This window comes from Macaca fascicularis, chromosome 9 (genome assembly GCF_037993035.2).
Source record: "Macaca fascicularis isolate 582-1 chromosome 9, T2T-MFA8v1.1".
Taxonomy (NCBI): Eukaryota; Metazoa; Chordata; class Mammalia; order Primates; family Cercopithecidae; genus Macaca; species Macaca fascicularis.
The window spans coordinates 80,900,099-80,922,744 of NC_088383.1; the positions used below are offsets into that span (position 1 = coordinate 80,900,099).

At 32.9% G+C, this 22,646-nt stretch overlaps 1 long non-coding RNA gene across 1 annotated transcript in view; it reads right to left on the bottom strand.

The window, feature by feature from the left end:
- Positions 1–22,646, bottom strand: part of LOC107130928 (uncharacterized) — a 187,224-nt gene that overhangs the window by 75,895 nt on the left and 88,683 nt on the right. The window contains exon 5 of the long non-coding RNA XR_001493701.3: positions 2,611–2,719. This is a non-coding gene — a long non-coding RNA (uncharacterized lncRNA). The remainder of the gene's footprint in view (positions 1–2,610; positions 2,720–22,646) is intronic.

Consider the following 22,646-nt stretch of genomic DNA (forward strand, 5'->3'; position numbering starts at 1 on the left):
TGTCTTTCCCACACTGATTTCCAAGAAGCCTGTGTGTTTCTTTGATGAGAAAGTTCTGGTAAAGCTGAAATCAGCTGAATAACTTTTTCCTAGTGTACAATGGAATTGTCCAGGTTTTTGCACAGACATGGTCTGATGAACTCTCAGAAAAATGGATGTAAAGCCTCTCTAGATATGATATCCTGGACAGGAAGACCTTTAGTCTCCTCTCTTGCTACGTGCAATAATCTTCTCTGTTTAATGTAGATTCCAGGAAAGGGGTTCATAATAATTGCGTTCCTTCTGGAGGAACTTCCCTTAGTCAGATAAGGCAAAGTTCAGAGAAAGCTTCTCTGAGAGTTTTAGGGGAGAAACAGGGTAGAGAGACGGGGTGGGAAGACAAGTTCAGAAAGATCTTGGTTCTGAGGCTGCTACTTTAGTTCAAAGTACTTAGCATGTCAAAGTGCCATACTTTGTAGTGTCATTTTCTGAGCTTCAGCACATCTGTGGTAGACTTCTTTTTCTTTGTACCTCTAACACAAGCAAAGTATTGATATATTGTTTTTCACTTACCTTACATTTTTTTCTCAATGAGATCTGCATTTGCTCTGTCTTCATCTTCTGATATATTCCATAAGTGCCCTTTTAAGACTTCAGCCCCTGTCTTTTCAAGCTTATATTGACCTCACATTTCCTGTCTCAAACTGATTTCACATTGAATTACCAAGTATTTTATATCAAATCTACATTATCTTGTAATCTGGAACTTAAGGAAATCAGGGTCTTTTCATGCAGAATTGGGTTTGTGCCAGCTCGAGGTTTTTAGAAATCCAAATATTCCACCAGTATATTTAAAGCTGGTTTCATAAACCCCTAAATAACACCCCTAAATAACTCCTTGTTGAACCAGGGATGTGGTGATTTGATGTAGGTTATGAACTCTTATGAAATTGGGTGGCAAAAATCCTGTGTGTTTCTGTGTGTGTAAATATGTACACACACATATACCTCATATGTATGTGTATGTATGTGTATATATATAGAGAGAAAATATGTATATGTATATATATATAGAGAGAGAGAAAAAAATAGATGACTTTTTTAGGAGAAGTTTTATTGCTTTCATCAGATTCTCAAGAAGAACCAAGACTCCAAAGAAGAAATGAAAATCCAAAATATATATGTAATAGAAAAATCATTTTAATAAATAGGAAAGGCTTTTTCAAGTGCAAAGAATATGATGTTGATAATAAAAACTTACAGAAGTGATCAGAAGAGTATTCATTAGAGACACTATAAATATGTGAGCTGGATATAAAATGATGACTAGTGTTTACCTGTGTGGAGAGTAGAGGAGCATTCAAGGAAACTGTTTCTATTTCATTAAAAGCCTGAAGAAAAGTTTTGAAAAAGAGCCCACTTACAGGATAGCAATGCTAATAACTTCCATTTTTATCATCACTGACTACACAATCAGTCCTGTGCAAACTGTATTATATAGATTGTTTAGTGTTCACTGTTCCCCTATAAGACAGGTACTATAGTGTATTTAATTATCCTACTTTACATATATAAAACTGATGTTCAGTAATGATAGTAAGTTGATACTGATGATATATTAATAACTCATAAGTGGACAAGGCCAGATGTAAACCTTAACCATTAAACTCTGCCTAGCCAGTGCTAGCTGGAGTGGTTAGTTGATTTTGTGATGAAAATAGAAATAAGATTCTGCAGGAAAGAATTAAATTGGCACATAAATAAAACCCTATTCATCTCTCATTCAAATTTAGCTTGTTAATAAGAATCCACATCATCAATGACATCTTGGTCTGCTGTGACTGAAAAGCTGTTACCACTGATTTCGAATGCATGAAATTAGTATTTAACAAACTGTTTTAAGTCTTTTTTCCCTTTCAAATGACTAAAAGTGTTCTTTAATAATGAAAATTCTTGCTAGCCATTGTCTTCTTTACCATGTTTCTGTCGTATATGATACCCTTTTTAAAATGCTAATTAAAGCTCTGACAAAAGTTGAAGAAATTCTGCAACTCATTTGAAGTAAGAATAGATATTAACACTTTTCACTTTGTGATAATGCGCCTTGTCATTGCTGAGTAATATAAAGCTGCTTTTTTCTTCATATTTCACAAAATGAGTTAGAGACAAGTTGCTGACCTTTTAATAAGAGTCTCACTAGAACACTGAGTCAGAAAGCAAATTGAATTGGTAAGCAATTATTAGGGATTATACTTAGTTTTGGACTCTAATCAGTGTGAATGGAATGTGCAGCTACCATAGACATGGTTGGAGTTGAATCAGGAGCTTGTATTATTAGACTCTATAGAATGCTTGTATGTTGAATGGACCAGAAGATGTTGTGTCAGTCTTATAAGACACTCTAAGAAATAAAACAGATGCTAAATGCCTAAGTATAAAACGATTTTTTAAAATGAACCTGCTCAACATTTTTTTCATATATTAAAAGATTCAGAATAGAAACTCATAGTATTCCAGCTCATTGTAAATATCTTTATCTTCCTTAAAATAAACAAACTGACAACAAATCATCCCAGAAATTTTAGAATAGAAGGTGACGATTTTACACATTATTATTTTGTGGAAACTTACCTCATATTAGTCAAAAGGGCTCTCCCGCAGAAAATCGTTTTGGGATTTTTCAAGCCAGTCACTGTTTCTGTGTACTGCAAATGTCAAGGCACTTCCAGCTTTTGCTAAACTCAATGAACATACGAGTTAGCCACAGTTAAAAGATAATAATATATTTTTCTTTCCATTTTTCCTTTATGGAAAGGTTCTTGCTCTGTCACCTAGATTGGAGTGCAGTGGCACAATAATGCCTCAAGCAGCCTCCAACACGGGAGCTTAGACGATCCCGGCACCTCAGCCTATTGAGTGGCCAGGACTGCAGATGCATGCTACCACACCCAGCTAATTTATTTTTTATTTAATTTAAAATTGTTTTAACAGTTGGGATCTTGCTATGTTGCTCAGGCTGGTCTTGCACTCCTTCTCCTCTCTTTAAATCATTTCTAGATGACATATAATATCCAAGACAAGGTAAATGCAATGTAAACTGTTGTTATATTGTATTATTTAGGGAATAATGACCAAAAAAAGTCTGTACGTGTTCAGTACAGATGCAACCATCCTTTTTTTAAAACAATTTACAATCCATTGTTGGTTAAATGTATGAATGCAGAACCCGTGGACGAGGAAGGTTGACTATATTTTTATGTTACGGAAACTTCCAGTACTGCAATGTTATTAATTTCTCCTATGTATAAGTTTCTACTTTTGTATACTTAGTTCTTCAATCAATTGAAGGTGAACTTTGTGAAAATATAAGGAAGAGTTCTATTTCATTTATACATTTCTGTTATATTTTGCACTGCTTATAATGTGTTTAGTTTTCTTATAAGACCCTGTGACCACGGCTTCATTTCCCCCCAAATGTTCAGATATACGTATATATCTTACTTATATGATAAAATTTAATTTGGCAAATTCTTATAAAAATCTTGTTGAGATTTTGATTGTTTAAACGTAAGTAATACATTTAGGGAGAGTTGGCATATTTTTTATATTGAGACACTGCCACCAAAAAGAAGGCATGTCTTATCATTTATTAACATCTTGCATTTCTCATCAACCTTTCATATTTTTCTTTAAATGGTTTCTGGACATGTCTTCTAAGATTAACTTATAGGCGTTTTAAAAATTATTTTGTAATTATCAAATTTTTAATTTTCCCCAGTTAGTAGTTGCTGCTATTAAAAAGATCTATTTTTTATTTTTAATCATACTATTTTATTAGTTCTTATTCAAAGAGACCCTTCACACAATACCTCTTTATTGATCTAGAGCCCTCTGATACTGACCATGCATGAAATACCCTCTTCATTCTATTGTGAAAATACTAGTATTACAAATTTTGCCTACTAATTATTGTTCTTACCTAAGTCACACTAAGATCTTTGGCCATCTTACTTAGTCAGATACATATTATAGTCTTGCAGTATATGAATCCTGATGATGGGTGAATACATGGATATATGAGACAACTTGAATTTGAGAGTGATTTCATGCCAGTCTCTTAACTAGTCTAAGTATTTTTAAATTTCAAATCTATAAAAAGTGAGAACAAAAATAATACCTATATCATGAATGGTTTTATGGGACAAGTAAAATAACTTTTTAAGCTATAAAATAATGAAAAATATTTCATGCTATTTCTATTACTATAATACTTTGGCTGTAAGTAATGTTATGCCTATAGGATTTTTCTTTTAAGAGTTCTTTGGTTTGATATATCGTGAGGGTACATTTTTCTTAGGTATTCTATATATTCTTTTATAGAAAAAAAAAAAAAACTGGGCCAATATAAGTGAAAAGTGGAGATTAAACTTCAGAAATTTCACACCACAAAGTAATTAAATGTTATCTGTTTATACATAGAAATACACTGTATGTGTCTTTTGCCTAATTTAAAACGTACATGAATTTTAGTTTTCTCTTAAACCTAGAAAGTAACATGATGGGTAACTGGAAGTGGTCAATTTGATTTTTTAGTTTATTACCACCTTACTGTGGCTTTTAGCAAAGTTACTTAATCTGTTTGTTTCTCTTTTGCTAATTGTAAAAAAGAAAAATAATTGTTGAAATAACTATGGCTTAAACAGAAAAGGAGGATCTCACCATATGGAATGTAGATTTTTTACAGATATTAAAATGTTGCTTTAGCAACAATAATAATTTTATTTCAAGGAAGACCGATGCAATGTAAATTTTGGTCTTAAAAAAACACTCCAACAGGATTAGTAAAAAGGCCTATAAGATCTTTCAAGACCCTGACTACCTCTTTCAAAACATCATTTGTTGAGTAAAAAGTAATCGGAAACATTCTGGGTTCATCTTGAAAGTGATGTAATCTAAAAAAATAAAAAATTAATGCAAGAGAAATAAAAAAAGATGTAAGAAATTTGGGTCAAACTTAAATGTCAACAAATCCTCTCATTTGTCAGAGACATAAAAGATTAAAATGTTTAGACTTTATTTAACTTAAAAAGAGCAATGCTTTAATACTTGGAATCTTCACTATTTTACTCTCTATTATATTAGGGAATAACAAATCTCAGAGTAGGAAGAAATATTAGGGTTATCTATTCCAACAGGGTCAATGACTTAACCTCTTTTATTGTATTTCACTTGAATGTTGGCTTATTTTCCTATCTACTCCCTCACACAAATTGTTTCAATTTGGAACAACCTGGTTATCTATTGCTTATATTGATCTTAAATTTACTTAGAGATGACTTAGATCCTATATTCAAATAAAGTAAAATCAGAATAAAGAGCAGCTGCAGCTACACAGTATGATGTTATTTGATAGATCTGTGCCCTTATGTTTTGCAGAGAAAAGAACACAAACAAAATGAGAAAATAAAAAAGGAAGACACTTAGAAGGGTAATTGTTCTTAGTACTTTCTAACTATAAGAAGAGGCATTGTCATTTAAACAAAGGTGTTATCCAGGAGACAGGCATGCATTTGGCATGATCCTAACATATAGTCCTTAGAAAGACAAGTAGAAGGAAAACACCACCCCTCCACATATAATATATAGTTGGAAAATTGATAAATTAATATAGATACAGACTTAGCAATTTATGCATATGTAAAATTCTATGACTTTATCTCTATATCTGCAATTATTTTTATATTACAGACCCAGAAATTTTTCATGAGAACATGCTGGTATTTGAAATGTTTTAAAAAATCTGTTCCATTTAAGTAAGGCTATCTTAGTCGATTCCCCCATCTTCCAAAATCATGTTGCAAAACAAATATCAACTAATGATAGAACCCAGAAACAAAGCTTTTTAGAGACACAAGGAAAAGCACGGTAGTGGAGAGTAAGCTGCATCAGGCTGGGCACGGTGGCTCACGCCTCTAATCCCAGCACTTTGGGAGGCCAAGGCAGGCAGATTACCTGAGGTCAAGAGTTCGAGACAAGCCTGGCTAACATGGTGAAAACCCATCTCTACTTAAAATACAAAAATTAGCCAGCATGGTGGCACACGCCTATAATCCAAGCTACTCGGAAGGTTGAGGCAGGAGATTCACTTGAGTCCGGGAGACGGAGGTTGCAGTGAGCTGAGATTGTGCTACTGCACTCCAGCCTGGCCGACAGAGCAAGACTCTGTCTCAAAAAAAAAAAAAAAAGAAAGAAAGAAAAGTTGCAAGCATCTGAACTCCAGGACTTTAAAGAGAAAATGTTAAGTGAAAAGGGTGGTTCCCGTTCTCAAGAGATTGGAGAAGTTGGCATGTTCCTGAGGCAGAGACTCTAGCACCAGGGGAAAAGGCAGGGAACAAGGGTTACCTAGAAGCTGAGAGGTGCATTCTTACTCACATGATTTATGGAGGGGGAGTTTTCTGGAAGGGGGAAGTGAGATAATAGGACAAGCCAAAGAAAAGACATAAGCAAAAGTGTGATCTCAGTTGAAGACTAGCCTCAGCCTGATCCAATGGCAACTCAGGAGTACCAATTGCCCCAATGAATTGGTCAGAGCTTGAGGCAAGGAGACTATCCTTTGCTACCCCAATGTCAGGCCATCATTCGTTTAGGGATATCCTGGGGCATACTTAGGGTTGGCGTGACATCCCAGGCAAAACAAAAGACAGTTTTGAATAAAATCAGAGACATATAGGATGTAGGGAGAATTATTTACAGCCTCAAAGTGTTAGATTTTAAGTGTTGAATAATTCCCACCAAAAGTCAGAGTTAATATTTTGGTTTTTAGTATTGGTGTGGGGGCCTAGCAGGTATGAATGGTACCTACACGTCCTTTTCAAATAAGCAATATTTTAATATTTACTCGAATTCGTTTGGTTTGAGCATTGCACTCATACCTGTAGCCAGGAGAGATGGGATATACTGATGGACTTTGAAAGTCCGAGTTAATGGGGTCACCTAATCCAGGATCATATGGATTATTAAAAAGAGGTATAGAAATAATGGGAAAATGAAAGAAAAATGTGGTTGTTAGAAAGCAACCACATGTTTGTTACAATTACCCGGTACGCTCTTGTGTTTATTGACTGGGATACAGAGTCAGAGTGAGGCTCAGACATTCAAAGGAAAAAATGCCTCGTGTCCTCTGACCTTCAGTCCAGAGCTCTTTCTATCATACCGATTTCTTCACAATCCCTCTACTTAGTTTCTTCTAAACCTGTCTAATAAAATCGAGGTCCTTTTCCATGAGAGTTATAAAATAGTAGTAAGTAATGAATTCTTAGCTGCATTCTACTACTCATTTTCTTGTGTTAATCACTGCCCTGCATTAAGACCATCTTTCCACAGCGTTTTAAAGAAATTATAGACACCTGGGACTCATTTTCACAGGTTCCAATTTAAGAGATTCAGGCTAGAGTGTGGATGCTTGTTATATTATTCAAGGCACTCTACAAGTGACTGCACAGCAATTAAAACTCCTATTAGGTTGGTGCAAAAGTGACTGAGATTTTGACCATTACTTTCATTGGCAAAAATCGCAACTACTTTTTCACCAACCTAATCATATCTATGTTTGAAAATTGCTAAAATCAAGGAACCTGTATAAAGACATTGGCTGATTACCTGTTATATTCTGGACCAGTTCCTTTAAGATGAGTGTTCTGTTCAGCAATTATATATTTGCAAGTTTTGATTCATCTTACATAAAAGGCCCATAGAGCAATTATCACCAGGCTTCTATAAGTAGCGGTAGCCACATTGCAAGATTTAGGGAAGGCATTCTTGGCCATCATGAAAGAGTGAAGCAAAACTTCACTCTATAGAAATAAGTTTTAAAAATACTCATTTCTGATAGTGTTTCTTTTATATATAATGTTGGGAAGTGATTTCTAAGATTTTAGAGATGAAAATAAATAATTATACACAACTGTCCAAAAAAAGGGAAAGGCATTTAACATCTCTGATAAATTAATTAAGATATATATTCAAAATGGGTTATTTCACTTAAATTGATTATTTGTTGTTTTCTTTACCAAACTGCTGTATATAAATTGTATTGTCATCTTTAAAATGTTAGAATATTCTGAATATTAATTAATAAATATTAACTTCATGACACCAAAGTCAAGTTTTAAAAAATTGGAAAGTATTTCTTTCTAGATGTTTCTTCAATATAAGTCTAAGTTGGTGGTGAGTCATTTGAAGAATTCACTTATATTGGAAAATAAACTATTCTGCTTTTTAGAAGTTACAAAGTACCAGTTAGCAAATCTATTTATAAATCCAGGACAAAATATTCTCCAAAAATTTCAGATAAATGAAAGCCCCCTCTGCTTGGTTTTTAGAATACTTAAATTATTTATGATAATTTTAAATACCTGGTAAGTATTTTCCAGTACATTGCTCTCTTTATTTAATCTTCTCTTTCTTGCTTATTTTAATTTTGCTTTCTATAAATAATTAATAGGTAGGTTAAAAGACTATAACTATAGTCAATTCATCAAGTTACTTCAACTGTTTCCATTTGTGTGGCTATTTATCACATTTAATCCACCTACTAAAAATAACATTGAGAAAATTTAAATACACACACACACAAACACACACAGTTTAAAGGACCATTTATTACCTCAAAACTACAAGGTAAATATACAACTAGGCAAATAGAATCAGTGACATAGAACGGACCATTTAGTCTCAGTATGTGTAAAAGCTTCATAGGAATAATATGTAGAGATAAAACTCTGGGAGTAAGAGGTGAATTGTCCAATATATCGAGTTGAGAAAATTGAACAGACATTTAATGATTAATTAATTCAGATATACATTTTACTTTAGGCATTTTAAAAACCAGAAGAATGGGAGAATTTGCAATAAAAAAGAAGATTTATGTAAGCACTAATGAGGAAAGTTTTTTTAAGCATTGACAAAGTAATAAGAGACACAGGCAATAGATATGACTTCATAAATTTTGAATATTCGTGCACATAAAATATACACTTTAAATTATAATTAAAGGAAAACAAGTTAGAAACTAATTTGAGTTAAATATAATTGTTAAAACATTTAAGTACTCTTAAAAATTGATAAGAAGATCACCACACCTTCAGCAGAAAAATAGTCACGGGCTCTAAAAGACATTGCCAGGAAAATATACACAATTGGCCTTAAGCTGCATAATGTATTGTCATTGGTGATTATTTTGTACCTGTGGCCTGTGAATTTACTCTCTAGCTGCTCTTAAGCCCTCCCTAAATAATCCCATTTATGCCTGTGCCTTCAATTATACTCCCAGGACCCTCACATTTGTATCTTCAGCTGAGAATTATTTTTTGTGCTTCAAGTGATTCATGCATATAAACAAAACAAAGGTTTTCTCCACAGTTTCTTAAAAGTAGCTCACATTTAACAAATTCAAAATATATTACATGACCCAGTCACTCACAAAACTTATTCTTTTACGGGTCTCCATCCATCTCATGATACCAGCTAGAAAATAGAGTGATCATTGACCACTCTTCCGTCATCATGAATGCCCAAGACATCTGCTGGTCCTGTCAAATGCACCTGCAAATATTTCCAACTCTTTTCTCATCTACCTTCTCATCTTGTCTCCATGCATTCACGTGGGCTTCATTCCAATTTATTTTCTGCATTAAAAAACATAACTTTGTTTAACAGCCAAGTGAACGTGTTGTCATTCTCTATTTAAATCTCTTTAGTGCTTCTCATTAAGATCCAAGGAAAAGATTTAAATGCTATCTAGTTTTTAGGCTTATATTTTATATTCACCTATCTCCCCAGACTAATATCACCAAAGAACAACACTGTCTCCTACTCCAGATCCTTTATACACATTAGTCTTCCCAGAACATTTTTTCTCTGCTTTTTTGTGTCTAATGGCTATTACTCCTCTTTTAGCTCTAAGTTCACTGAGAATGCATCCATGGCAATTTTACATGAACCAGAGATTTAACTTCCCTATTATGATCTCTCATATCACCTTGTACTCTCCTCCATAGCACCGACCACAGTTTTACAACTGAAACTGTAGCTATTACATTTATTTTTGTGATTGTTTCATTTATGCCTACCTTTTTCCATTCATTGTAAAGTTTATAAACTTACCTACTCATCATCTCTCTAGTATCCAAACCAGTGTCCAAAAGATAGGAAACCAAAAAACCTTTGATCTACAAGTAAATGAAATAAAGTCTGTATACAACAATGGGATGAAAAAGAATAATTGGATTCTATTCTGTAAAACTGAAATGGAAGTATTGCCTTTAAATATTTCCACTGGGAGTAAACTCAGTACAATCTTTTTTGAAAACCATACTGACTAAAAGATAATCCTTAAGAATAGTTTATTTATTCTAGTAATTTCACTTCAGATATTGTAATTTTTAAACTAGAAAAAGATGTTGCAAGTTCTTATTTAGTTGAATGAAAAAAGAATAAAATCCAAAGTAAATATTCAGAAAAACTAACAGGGCTGTGAATGAATATACACACACACACAAACAAGAAATCCATTTCAATGTTACGTACTATGACAAAAGTAATACAAACACTCTACAGGTTTTAAAAATATTTTAGGCCAGTCACGGTGGCTCACGCCTGTAATCCCAGCACTTTGGGAGGCTGAGGTGGGTGGATCACAAGGTCAGGAGATCGAGACCATCCTGGCTAATACGGCGAAATCCTGTCTCTACTAAAAATATAAAAAATTAGGCCGGGTGCGGTGGCTCACGCCTGTAATCCCAGCACTTTGGGAGGCCAAGGGGGGGCGGATCACAAGGTCAGGAGATCGAGACCATCCTGGCAAACCTAGTGAAACCCCGCCTCTACTAAAAATACAAAAAATTAGCCAGGCAAGGAGGCAGGTGCCTGTAGTCCCAGCTACTCGGGAGGTTGAGGCAGGAGAATGGCGTGAACCCGGGAGGCGGAGCTTGCAGTGAGCTGAGATCCGGCCACTGCACTCCACCCTGGGCAACAGAGCGAGACTCCGCCTCAAAAAAAAAAAATATATATATATATAAAATTAGCCGGGCGTGGTGGTGGTGCCTGTAGTCCCAGCTACTCAGGAGGTTGAGGCAGGAGAATGACATGAACCCGGGAGTCGGAGGTTGCAGTGAGCCGAGATCGCACCACTGCACTCTAGCCTGAGTGACAGAGCAAGACTCTGTCTCAAAAAAAAAAAAAAAAAAAAATATATATATATATATCAATGATACATGAAAAATATATATATATCAATGATACATGTAATAAATGAAATGTTGTTATAAAAGATTTAAAGTTTTAGAGATGGTTAAAATAATGCATATATATACAGTAATAAAACTAAGATTAAAATAGAAAATATAAAAAAGTGAACAGCAGTACCTGCCTCTCATCTTTTACCATGATTTTTGTCCATGTATTTTTCAACAAACATGACTCACTACTACAACAAAAAATTTTTTAAAAAATCACCAAGATTTGCTATTTCATATTTCAGATTACTTTTAGGAAACTGATCTAATAGTTAGTGACATGATTAATTCAACCTGCGTAGGCCATTTTCTGCTTTCAGAATGTATGTTTTCCATTTGCCATGAATGCTTAGATTCAATGAGGACCTCTCTGCAGGTTTCCTAACAAATCTTTAGATTCATGTCAGGTGTACATTCTGATTTATATACATTTAGATTACTTAAAATCAGTGAAGCAAACACAGTCATGATTGCTAAATACCGAGTCACAGAAATTCAGTATTAGTCCCACTAACTCTGTGCATTTCATATCTTAAAAAATGTTGATAGAGTTGGGGAGACGAAAAATAAAAAGTCAATTGGGCATAGAATAATTAAGTTGTGGGTGAAGCTAGAGATCATTTCTGTCCCGTGAAGCCTTGACAATATTTGGGCAGTGTCTCCTCATTTCATATTTTTAAATTTACTTTTTCCAATGAAAATGATACATATTTATTTTCCAGTAAGGGAAACTTTTACTGGCTGGGACTCTTTTAAAATATGAAGTCTAGTCACATTTTAAAAAGCAGCTTTTCTCATTAGGTTAAAAAAATCAGACCAGATAATTTAATCAACACAAACATTATTATGGATACACATAGACAAGTTTCATTAATGCCAAGAACCATCACAGGAATTTTAGACAATGCCCTTTATTTCTGATGAGCTAGGAGAAAGATAGAATACATTCCAAATAACATATTCCTTGGCCAACATACGGATTTTTAAAACTATCACCAGGAGATCACAGTACAAAATATAATTTAGACTGTTAATCCACAAGAGACAAATTACTTACTATTACAAATTACTTCTTAGCTTTCCATTAGCTTATATAAGTTCTAATCATAGGAATGAGTAAAATGTTGAGATTCCATGGTCCTTTTGCCATGTATGCTTGCTGTTTTGTAACAGTTTTGTTAGAGAACATAGAAAGCTTACCACTCAGTGCCACAAGTGAGAAGGAACAACAGCAACAAAAAAATTGTGGCCAGACATAGTGGCTCATGCCTGTCATTCTAGTGCTTTTGGAGGCTAAGGCAGAAGATTATTTGTGGCCAAGAATTCTAGGTTACAGTGATCTACGACTGTGCCACTGCATTACAGCCTGGGTGACAGAGTGAGACCCTGTCTCTAAAATAATAATAACAATAATAATAATGAATGTGGAATGCTGTCATTGTTAATAAAATAGCATATAAAGTAGAGAAAAGTTACCTAAATAGATGATGGTGTGACTTAGTTTTGTACATGGAGATCAATTTCACATTTTGTTTTCCTTTCAGAAAGAAAGATTAAAAAGCATTATAAGAGATAACAGGGGCTTTTTCACAAGAATAAAAGGTTTAATTTATAAGGTACCAAGAAAATACATCAAATCAAAATATATATGCATTCAAATATATGGCTTCAAATTATACAAAACAAAGATAAACAGAAACTACAAAGAAGTAGCCATATTAACAATGATTGAAGGAGAAATGAAACTTATGTAAGTGTGAGTTCCAGTTATTGAAGAAAGAGTTGAAAAAATTAAGAAAGGGCAAGGAAGGTTTGAGTAAAACCAAAAATTGCAGAATATGTTTTCTTCAAGTACATATGGGCCACTGATAAAAAGTGACTAATTGCAGGTCTATAAACCAAACCTCAACATATGTTAAGCACTGAAATCATACAGAATATACTCTCTAATTGCAGTACAATTGAATTAAAAATGAATAAAAAATAAAACTAAGAAATCTCCAAATAATTAAAATCTAAAAATACAATTCTAAATAACACACACGACAAAGAAGCCGAAAAAAAATTTATAAATATTTGAAGTAAATGAGAATGAAAACAATACATACATTGTTTGTAAGATACAGAAAAACAATTTGCTGAAGAACTTTGTTAAGTGAATATATTACAAAAGAAGAAACACTGAAGATTAATGAATCAAATATCCACCCCAAGAAGTTAGGCAAAGTTCAGTAAAAAGAAAATAAAAATAAAAGGATCCAAAGTAAGTAAAAATGTACAAATAATAAAGAATAAAGTACAAATAAATAAAAAGGAAAATAAAAATACAAAAGAGAGGATCAACAAAGTAAAATAGTAACTTTTTGAAAAGACCAATAAAATTGATAAAACTCTGGCAAGACTAATGAGAGAGAGAAAAAGAAAAGGAGAGAGAGAAAAAGAAAAAGAGAGAGAAATCTTATCACTGATATCAGATATGAGTAAGAAAATTTTATTGCTTCACTTTAGGCCCAGCAGAAAATAAGACAATAAAATACTGTGAACAAATTTATTTCAGCTAAAATGAAAAACTAAATAAAATTGACAAAGCTTTTAACAATACATATAAAACAAACAATATAGAAAACTTATGTAATTGTATATTTAATACAGAAAAGAAATTAGTAATTCTATATTTTACCATTGTGAAAATTTTGTGACTTAATGTTTTCATTGGGAAAACTTACCAAACATTTGAAGAAACCATATTTCAAATCTTAAATAAATTATTCCAGAGATTGGAATGAGGAAACACCCCTTAAATTAATTTAAATGGTAATTATAACTTTGATATTAAAACTGGGAACATCAGTACCAGCAGAGAAAATTACAGATAAACTAAAAGATACTAGATACAAAATTCTAAATAAAATATTAGTAAGCATAATGAACCAATACAGAAAGAGAATTCAACATTACCACCGTCAATCCTAAAAGAGCCAGTCAACATGTTGCATCCCATTAACAAGCTAAAGAAGAAAAATCATTTGAGTATCTCAGTAGTTTTAGCAAAATATTGTCTTATAAAATTTGTGCTACCATACAAATAGAGTGGAGCTTACTTAATTAACAAAGATTTTTTTTCAACAATAAACAGAGAAGCAAAAACATAACAAAACAAAACAAAAAATTTTAGAATCATCATACTGAACGTGAAACATTAAAATATTTTCTCTATACAAACAAGGACAAAAGAAATACTCAAAATTACTACTTCTATTCAATATTGGAAAACGCTGTAAAGAACTAAAATAAATTAAAACTATAAATATTGCAAATAGAAAATCTCTAAATGTTTATAGACAATAGGATTTTGTGTGTGTGCTAAAAATTCAATAGACTGGAAACATTAATTTTTCAGAATTAATTGGAAAGTTGAGCAAACTTCCTGGTTTCTAGTATAACATTCAGAAACACACTACAAAGAAAAAAATATAATTTACAGTATATGAAAAATATCAAGTACATAGTAATAATTTTGACAAAAGATGTACTTGAGTACAAAAAATAAAAGTATAAAAATTTAATGAAAATCTTTAAGAAGGTCTAAAAAATAGATTTATGGCATAGATTGCACTACAGAACAGAGAGTAACCTATAGTCTTTTCAAGTAATTATGCAGAGGCATTTAAGTACTGTTATGAAAATTATTGTACCTCTAATTTATACTACAAAAATTCTTCCCAAATAATTTATCGACTACATGTGACTAGCCAAACAAAGTTTTTATAATACAACATAGGAGGCAATCTTTATGAATCCATAAGGGACCAGTTGAAAAGCATTATTCATTAATTATGTTTATTAATACAAAGTATGAGAAAGATTCCTTAAATTATTCAAAAGCATGAACATTGACCTGAAATGATACTCATGATATATAAAATAAGAGGAAGAATAATAAGTCCACAGTAATCAATGCCATTTGGCATTGACACTAAGAGAAGAGTATAGATTATGAACAGAATTAAAAGTCTAGAAATCAACTTTATATTTATGGCCAACTGACTTTTGACAAACGTGCAAAGATAATTCAATAGGAAAAGAATAGTCAGTTCACAAATGCTGTTGGGAAAATTATATATCTCCATTAAAATATTTTTTAATTAGAAAAAAGGGGGGAACCTTGCACCTCTACCTAACATTGCATAGAAAATTTATTAAAAATGGATCAAAGACCTAAATATAAGAGCTATAACCATAAAACAAACAAAAGCATCTGGAAAAAAGAGAGAAACAAATTTTTTTGACCTTGGATAAGGCAAATAATTTTTAGATATAATACCAAAATAATAATTCTTATAGGAAAAAATTGATAGACTGGACTATAACAAAATTTGAAACTTCTGCATCTCGAATGACATCATTATGAAAATGAAAATATGAGTGAAAAACTAGGAGAAAATACTTTCAAGTCATGTATCTGGTAAAGAAATTGTATCCAAAATATACGCAAATTTTCACCATTCAATAAATGAGAAGAAAAAATTTTAAAATGGGCAAAATAGTTGAGAATATATTTCACCAAAGAGATACACAAATGACCCATGTCATTATTATTATGACTGCTTACTAAGCATCTGCAATTCTCCATGACTCTGAAGATTCTCGACAGGCCAAAGCTAAAGATATTGCCTCTGTCCACCATTTTAAAGGGCAAGAAAGTTTGAAATCTTTCTGATAAATACATACATATGGTGATAATGGAGCTAGAGCAAGGGTTATTGAACTTAGCCTGGGAAAGGAGAGGGCTTTATCCAGAGATATTTCCAAGGAGACAAGACAATTGACTTCAGTCTTAGAAGAGTAAGTTGTCTCAAAACATGTAAATGGAGAGTAGTCTGTTTAGTTTCATTTGCCCACTTTCATTAAATTATTTTTCTTTTTGGCTCTTAATTTTCTTATTCCTTCTGTGTTACCTTCCTCAAAAAACTGAGCTATTGGTTTTTATCTTCTGTGTAAAGTTTTCAGTTGTCATGTCTCAGGTCCCAGGGTGGCTTGCTGCATGAGGAAATGGTCTTCATGTATTAATACCAACAGACTCTAAGGGCACATCAGGCATTTAAGGTTGTGTATGCCTATGGAAACTTGGACAAAAAAAAAAAAACCTTATAAACTTGCATAATGAAGTTCTCTCATTATTAAGCTGCCCCTATATTAGATAGAAAATAAATGCACATTAAATTAAATTTATATTACTATATTTAGTTGCTGGGTCCATACCACAGACACTGGCCACAGATCCTGGCCAGTACTCAGACACAGGTATCCAGTAAAAGAATGGGCTAGGGGACTGCTGGCACTAGGGGCTGAAGAGAGTGAGCAGTCTTGATAAGCCGTAGCCACTTGTATTTATTCAGTGCAGATTAATGACAAAGACTTGGAGCCAACGCAACCTGTGGATAATTAACATTGTTGTCCCCCCTTGCAGGGAGCAGTCTTGCATGCAGATGATCAAAGGTCAGTTTCCAGACAACATAAGTAAACAAACTTATCTAGATAAACTCCTTTACACTCCCTTGTTATCTACTTGTTGCCCTCAGCCTGAAGGTAAAAGAATTAGCTGCCTTCAGCTTTTATTCTCTCCCAAAGCTTTGCAAAACCTCCCAGCCTTCCAAGAAGGTTTGCATCTTTCCCTATAACTTTTCTTATAACTTCTCCCACCACCCTGACTGATATCCTACATTTTGTGATGATACATACCCATTTCTTTCCTTTGAGTAGATACAACATAGATTAATTTAGTATAAGATGTACCACTTTCAGAACCAGCCTCAGAACTTAGTGACTGATATGTTCTTCATTGAGCAAAATCATCTTTGAATTTGGAACATATCTCAGTGGATCCATGTATTAGCCATGTGATTTTCAAATATATTACCTAATCCCTTTGAACATAATGTTCCTGATTTTTAAAAGGGAAGAATAATACCTACTTTATCAGGATTGAGTCAATCAAAGTTCAGTTAGGAAAATAGACACCACCTTATTTGTTATCAATAGAAAGGATTTACATGTTGTGCTTAGGAAACAAATGGAAGATTTGAAACCAATGTCAACACAACAGAAGTATACGGCTAGGAACAGCTCAGTCCACAGCTGTAGCAAATTCAAGATCTCTGGGAAACTCATCCAGATAATCTCAGCTTGCAGCAATGATGCAGGTTCTTCTCAAATAGCTCATCTGAGTTACTTTGAACCTTGTAGCTGTCCAGGAGCAACTGTCTCTGGAGCATAATGCTCTGTCTTTGTCTCCTACATTTTATATATCAGACAGAATTTCTCATTTCTCTCTGTCAAAACCATAAGTGGAAGTGAATTCAATAGAGCTCAGTTCCTATTTTCCCTTGAATCAGGGAGAATTCAGAGGGGGTGGTGCTGATACCAACTTTGTAAGACAATTCAGCACTGGTTATTGAGATATAAAGATTAAATGAAAGGGGTTTAGTATGTAGTGTCACATACAGTATATATTTAATAAGTGGTGATTATTATCATGAAGTAAAGTTCTAAGGTGTTACATTGTCCCAAAGCAACCTAATCTATAGTTAATAATTATATACTGGAAAGACTGAATGTCCACTCTAATTATTTACTGACACTTCTAGACAATCATGTATGCCATTTTTTAATTTTATATTAAATAGCTAAATTAAGACTATAGGAAAAATTGCCTTCATTATGATTTGATAGTGCTTTCATATATAAAAAACTAAGGCTTATACTTTTAACATATGTAACTACCATTTCTAAATCATAAAGAAAGAGAAAAGATCTTTTGAGTATGCTGTACTTTAGTAGGAAACTGTATATTAATGGTTACATTTATAACATCTAAGAAAAGTTGAAGAGGGCGCTTTAAATTCACTGCTTCTTAATTCTTTCAATATTCTTAACAGCCCATTTATTCTACTGTATCATGAGAGTTCCATTAAACCAATACATTAAATTATTTCAGTGAAATGTTTAAGACACTTTTAAAATAAAGGCTGACTTCAAATTTTTTAGAGGCATTGTGGCTGACATTGAATAACCAGGATAGAACTGATAATAGGATACTTTGCGCAGTACAAATACCTTTAGCAACCCTCTCTAATTAGCAATTTAATTGTAACCTACCCTTCAGAAGATATCCAAAACCCTATATTCAGCTTACGAATAATGCATTGTACGCAAATTATATAGTGAGTATTGAAACTTGCAGAACTACAAACTATGCTTTAATTTAATATTTGAATGGATTAACAATATTAGCAACAATTTAAAAAATGACATAACTGGTATAATTATGTACCCTAAGTAATTTAATATCTGCAGAAGTTCATGAAGTGTGTACAATAGTCATCATGGTTTTTATGTTGATGAAGAAATTGAATCAAAGATGATTGAAATAACTTGCCCAGTATACAAAGCAATCAAGTGATGAAACCAAGACATTAACACAGCAGTCTGATTATATAACTGTTTATTCTAAACAGTATGTTTCTATGATAAAGAATATCAAGCCCAACCAGTCTCTCATTGCTCAGGTGAGTGTACTGAGGCCATACTTCCAGATTATTAGTCAATAATCTTATTATAATTAGAGAGATGGCAGAAGTACTGTATTTTCTAAGTATCCTAAGAAAATCTTTAATGTCCTTACTATCTTTCGTATCTTTAGGTAAAATCTAATATAAACTTATTTTACAACATGGTAATAAGTAGTAAAATGGGGTAAGATTGAAATGTGAAAAGTGAAAAAGAGAAAGTGGTGGGAGACTATTATTTTACATGCAGATAGGTATCTATGTTTTCCAATCATTTATTTACCAATATTATCACAAAGATCTTTAAAATAAGTTGTTGTGGCACAGTCCAGCCACTAGTCAGACCACATTGAAACTGCTGAGGAGCTGTGTAAAAACTCCTGTTCCTCTGTGATCTTCAAAATTAGCAAACTCCAAGAGATTTTAGTTTATCAGTTGAAATATACTTTATGTGGTTTCTTAGAAAATGAGAGAAATATTTATAGAACACTTGAGAAAATGTTGAGGATTTTTACTTCTTTGTTTGAGCAAAAAATGACAGTTGCTGTTTTTGGTGTAGTTCAGACGTCTACAGCTTAAAAACTTGAAGTAATGACCAGCTGATATAAATCTAGTGAACTGACTTCACCATCTGATAGTCAACTTCTAGAAAGCACTATTATTATATCAGAGATAATGTGGGTCAATTAAGATTATCAAGCTTTTACGTAACTTTTGGAACTCAAGGACTGAAACATTTCAGGGTTCACTGCTTTCATGCCAATGTAAAAGAAAAAAACGAAGACATACTTAAAGTGTAATTCATTCTAAAAAGTTTACTAATGGAACTGCAAGAAGCTTTAATTACATCTAGTTTGCTGATTCATTTTCAAGGCTTTTTTTCTTCGTGGATTTTAAATCAGAACATTTTAGAACCATGAAAACCTTTCAAAGAACATCTGATTCAGTTCTCCTAACATTTGCCTACAGACACTCAGATACTATCACTTCAAGTGCTTATTTAATTTGCAGATACACGGGCTCCAACCAGGACCTAGAGAATCAGCGTTTACAAGAAAACAAAACAAAAAAAAAATTAAGAAAACCTCAGAATATGCAGTTTAGCAAGATTTTCAGATTGATTCACAAGTATAGTACATATTGATAACTACCAATATGATACAGCTCCTCACTTTATGCATAAATAAATTGAGGTTCTGAGAATTTAAGAGATTTACCTATGTTATACAGCTAGAATCAGAAGCAAAAAGACATTATTGAATGCCCTAAATGTCCAGTTAGTTTCACTTCCATACACCCCATGTCCTTCTAGGAGTATTGCATAAACTAAAATTTGACTAGGCAAATATTTATTAATAGGCCGTAGGTAGAAGAGTTATTCAAAGCAGTATAGATATACCAAAAATTAGAATGAAACGATTTACTAAAATTACTATCAATCAATTTCAGCTATGCATACCAGGTTGTCTTAAGAAGTTTATTATTTCTTTGTTATCAAGAAATAATCCTTCAGTAACTGAATGGAGAACAACTGATTTAACGAGGGAAGGGGGAATCAAAGGTTTGCTGAATTGCTAGATTTAATAGCTGGAATTAATGGTTCTCTGTAATCTTACCCATTAAAAATGTCCTCATGTACTAATTGTGGGCTTGCCCATACCACTCTAACTAAAATAGTGGAAGAAAGAGTATTAGATTAATATGGAAAGATCTAGGTCCTCATTCCAACTCTGTTACTTGCTACTAATTAAGTGAAATGTTATAGAAATCTACCGAGGGACAGTAGAAGACTCCTTCATGGCACAGACTAATTTTTTCCTACTGTACTCTTATCTCCTTCTAGTATAGTGTCCATATCACAGTGGACTCTCCTCAGACATTACTGCTGTTGGAAAGAGCAATTCCAAGATGTGGCTCCCAATTATATAGAGTCTGTTGATACACAATTGACTACAATACTGCTGTCTTAGAAAAAAGACTGCTTTCCTTCCATTGTACTTTCTAGCAAAATATTTAAATAAAAACAAATGGTATTTTTATTTTACCTTTATGAGTTTTAGAATTTCACAACTATGTTTTTTATGCTTTTATTCTAGAGGACTTGATTTACCTATTCTTTTCTTTGCAGAGGAAACTTAAATGTGATTTTCCAAATAATCAAGAAATAATTAGGCATAATTAATGACTAGAAACCGAAGGAAGCAATCAGAGATAATTAGACAAGATCTCATATTTAAGTTAGTTGAGCAGTAGCAACTAATTTAGTTCACATCCTGAATATGATGTATTTTTCTGGTAAAACAAACATCACCAGAATATAGCATCAACACTCAACATTTTTGGAAAAATAAATCTTTAGTTATGCTCTTATATAATGTCACAGAAACTACTTCTGTATTAGTCTGTTTTCACACTGCTGATAAAGACATATCCAAGACTGGGCAATTTACAAAAGAAAGAGGTTTAATTGGACTTACAGTTCCACATGGCTGGGGAAGACTCATAATTATGGCAGAAGGTAAGAAGGAGCAAGTCATGTCTTACATGGATGGCAGCAGTCAAAGAGAGAGCTTGTACAGGGAGATTCCTGTTTTTTCAAAATTTTCAGGTTTCATGAAACTTATTCACTTTCACAAGAACAGCATAGGAAAGACCTGCCCCCTACAACATGTGGGAATTGAAGGTGAGATTTGGGTGGGGACACAGCTAAACCATATCATCTTCTAAGCAAAATATCTTGAAAATTGAAGACTTACATTAGAAATTTTAGAAAGAATTATTTGACAAAAATTAAACTGTACCACAATAATAAATCGATTCTAGAGTAAACTGATTTTTCCAATGTGTGGTTGAATTCAATGGGACATAGTATCACAACTGAAAATATTATAGATGTACTGCTCTGGCAACTGAGTATGAAGAAAAGAATGTGTTTTCTTTGTATTGTTTCTCCTGTATAATATATGCTCATAGCTGGATTTCCTCTTTCACTGAGGTGACAACTCACATTTTTGTGGATAATTTTTTAAGAAAAATTCAAGAATGAGGCCAACTCCCCAAGTAGTCTACAGGAAAAATTTACATTAAACGCCAATCAGAACTTACAACCAGTAACTGTAATCAGAGGAGACCCAGGCATTCTCTGTGGTGAGATTCTGTGGTCAGATTGCAATCTGTACTGCATTTGGTAGAGCTGACACCCAGTGCTGGGAATTCAGAGTCTTTCAGAGCTGTGCTTCTTCATTCATTGCAAATGACATAAAAATCCTAAAATTTAGGGGACAGGAGCAGAACATAGACTTATAGAATTAGTTTCATTACTATCACATAACATAAAAGCTCTGAAAGAAGTCATAGTAAATATACACCATATTTGAATACTTTATAACTGTATTGTTTTTATATTACTCTTTATATTTAACCTTCCAAATTACCATGATACCATTTATTAGTTGATATATACCTCCTTCATCTTTATTCAAGAATTTCTGAATAAAAATGGAAGTTTCACTTTTCATTAGAAAGGCCAAATAAATTTTATTGTGCTTGATGGATTCCACTTGTTCTTCCTTCTCCTCCCTCTTCTCTCTTTTCTATATTCAACTTTATCAAGCTATAACTCATATAATAAAATGCACCTATTTAAGGTAAACAGATTAATACATTTTGAATTTTTTTCTAAATTGTAATGCATGTAATCACTCAAGTAACCAGTATCCAATCAAGATAGATAATATTACTTTTATGCCTCAAAATTTCTTTATGCCCAAAGGGAAAATGTCTATGGAGATATCCAGGCCTGAAT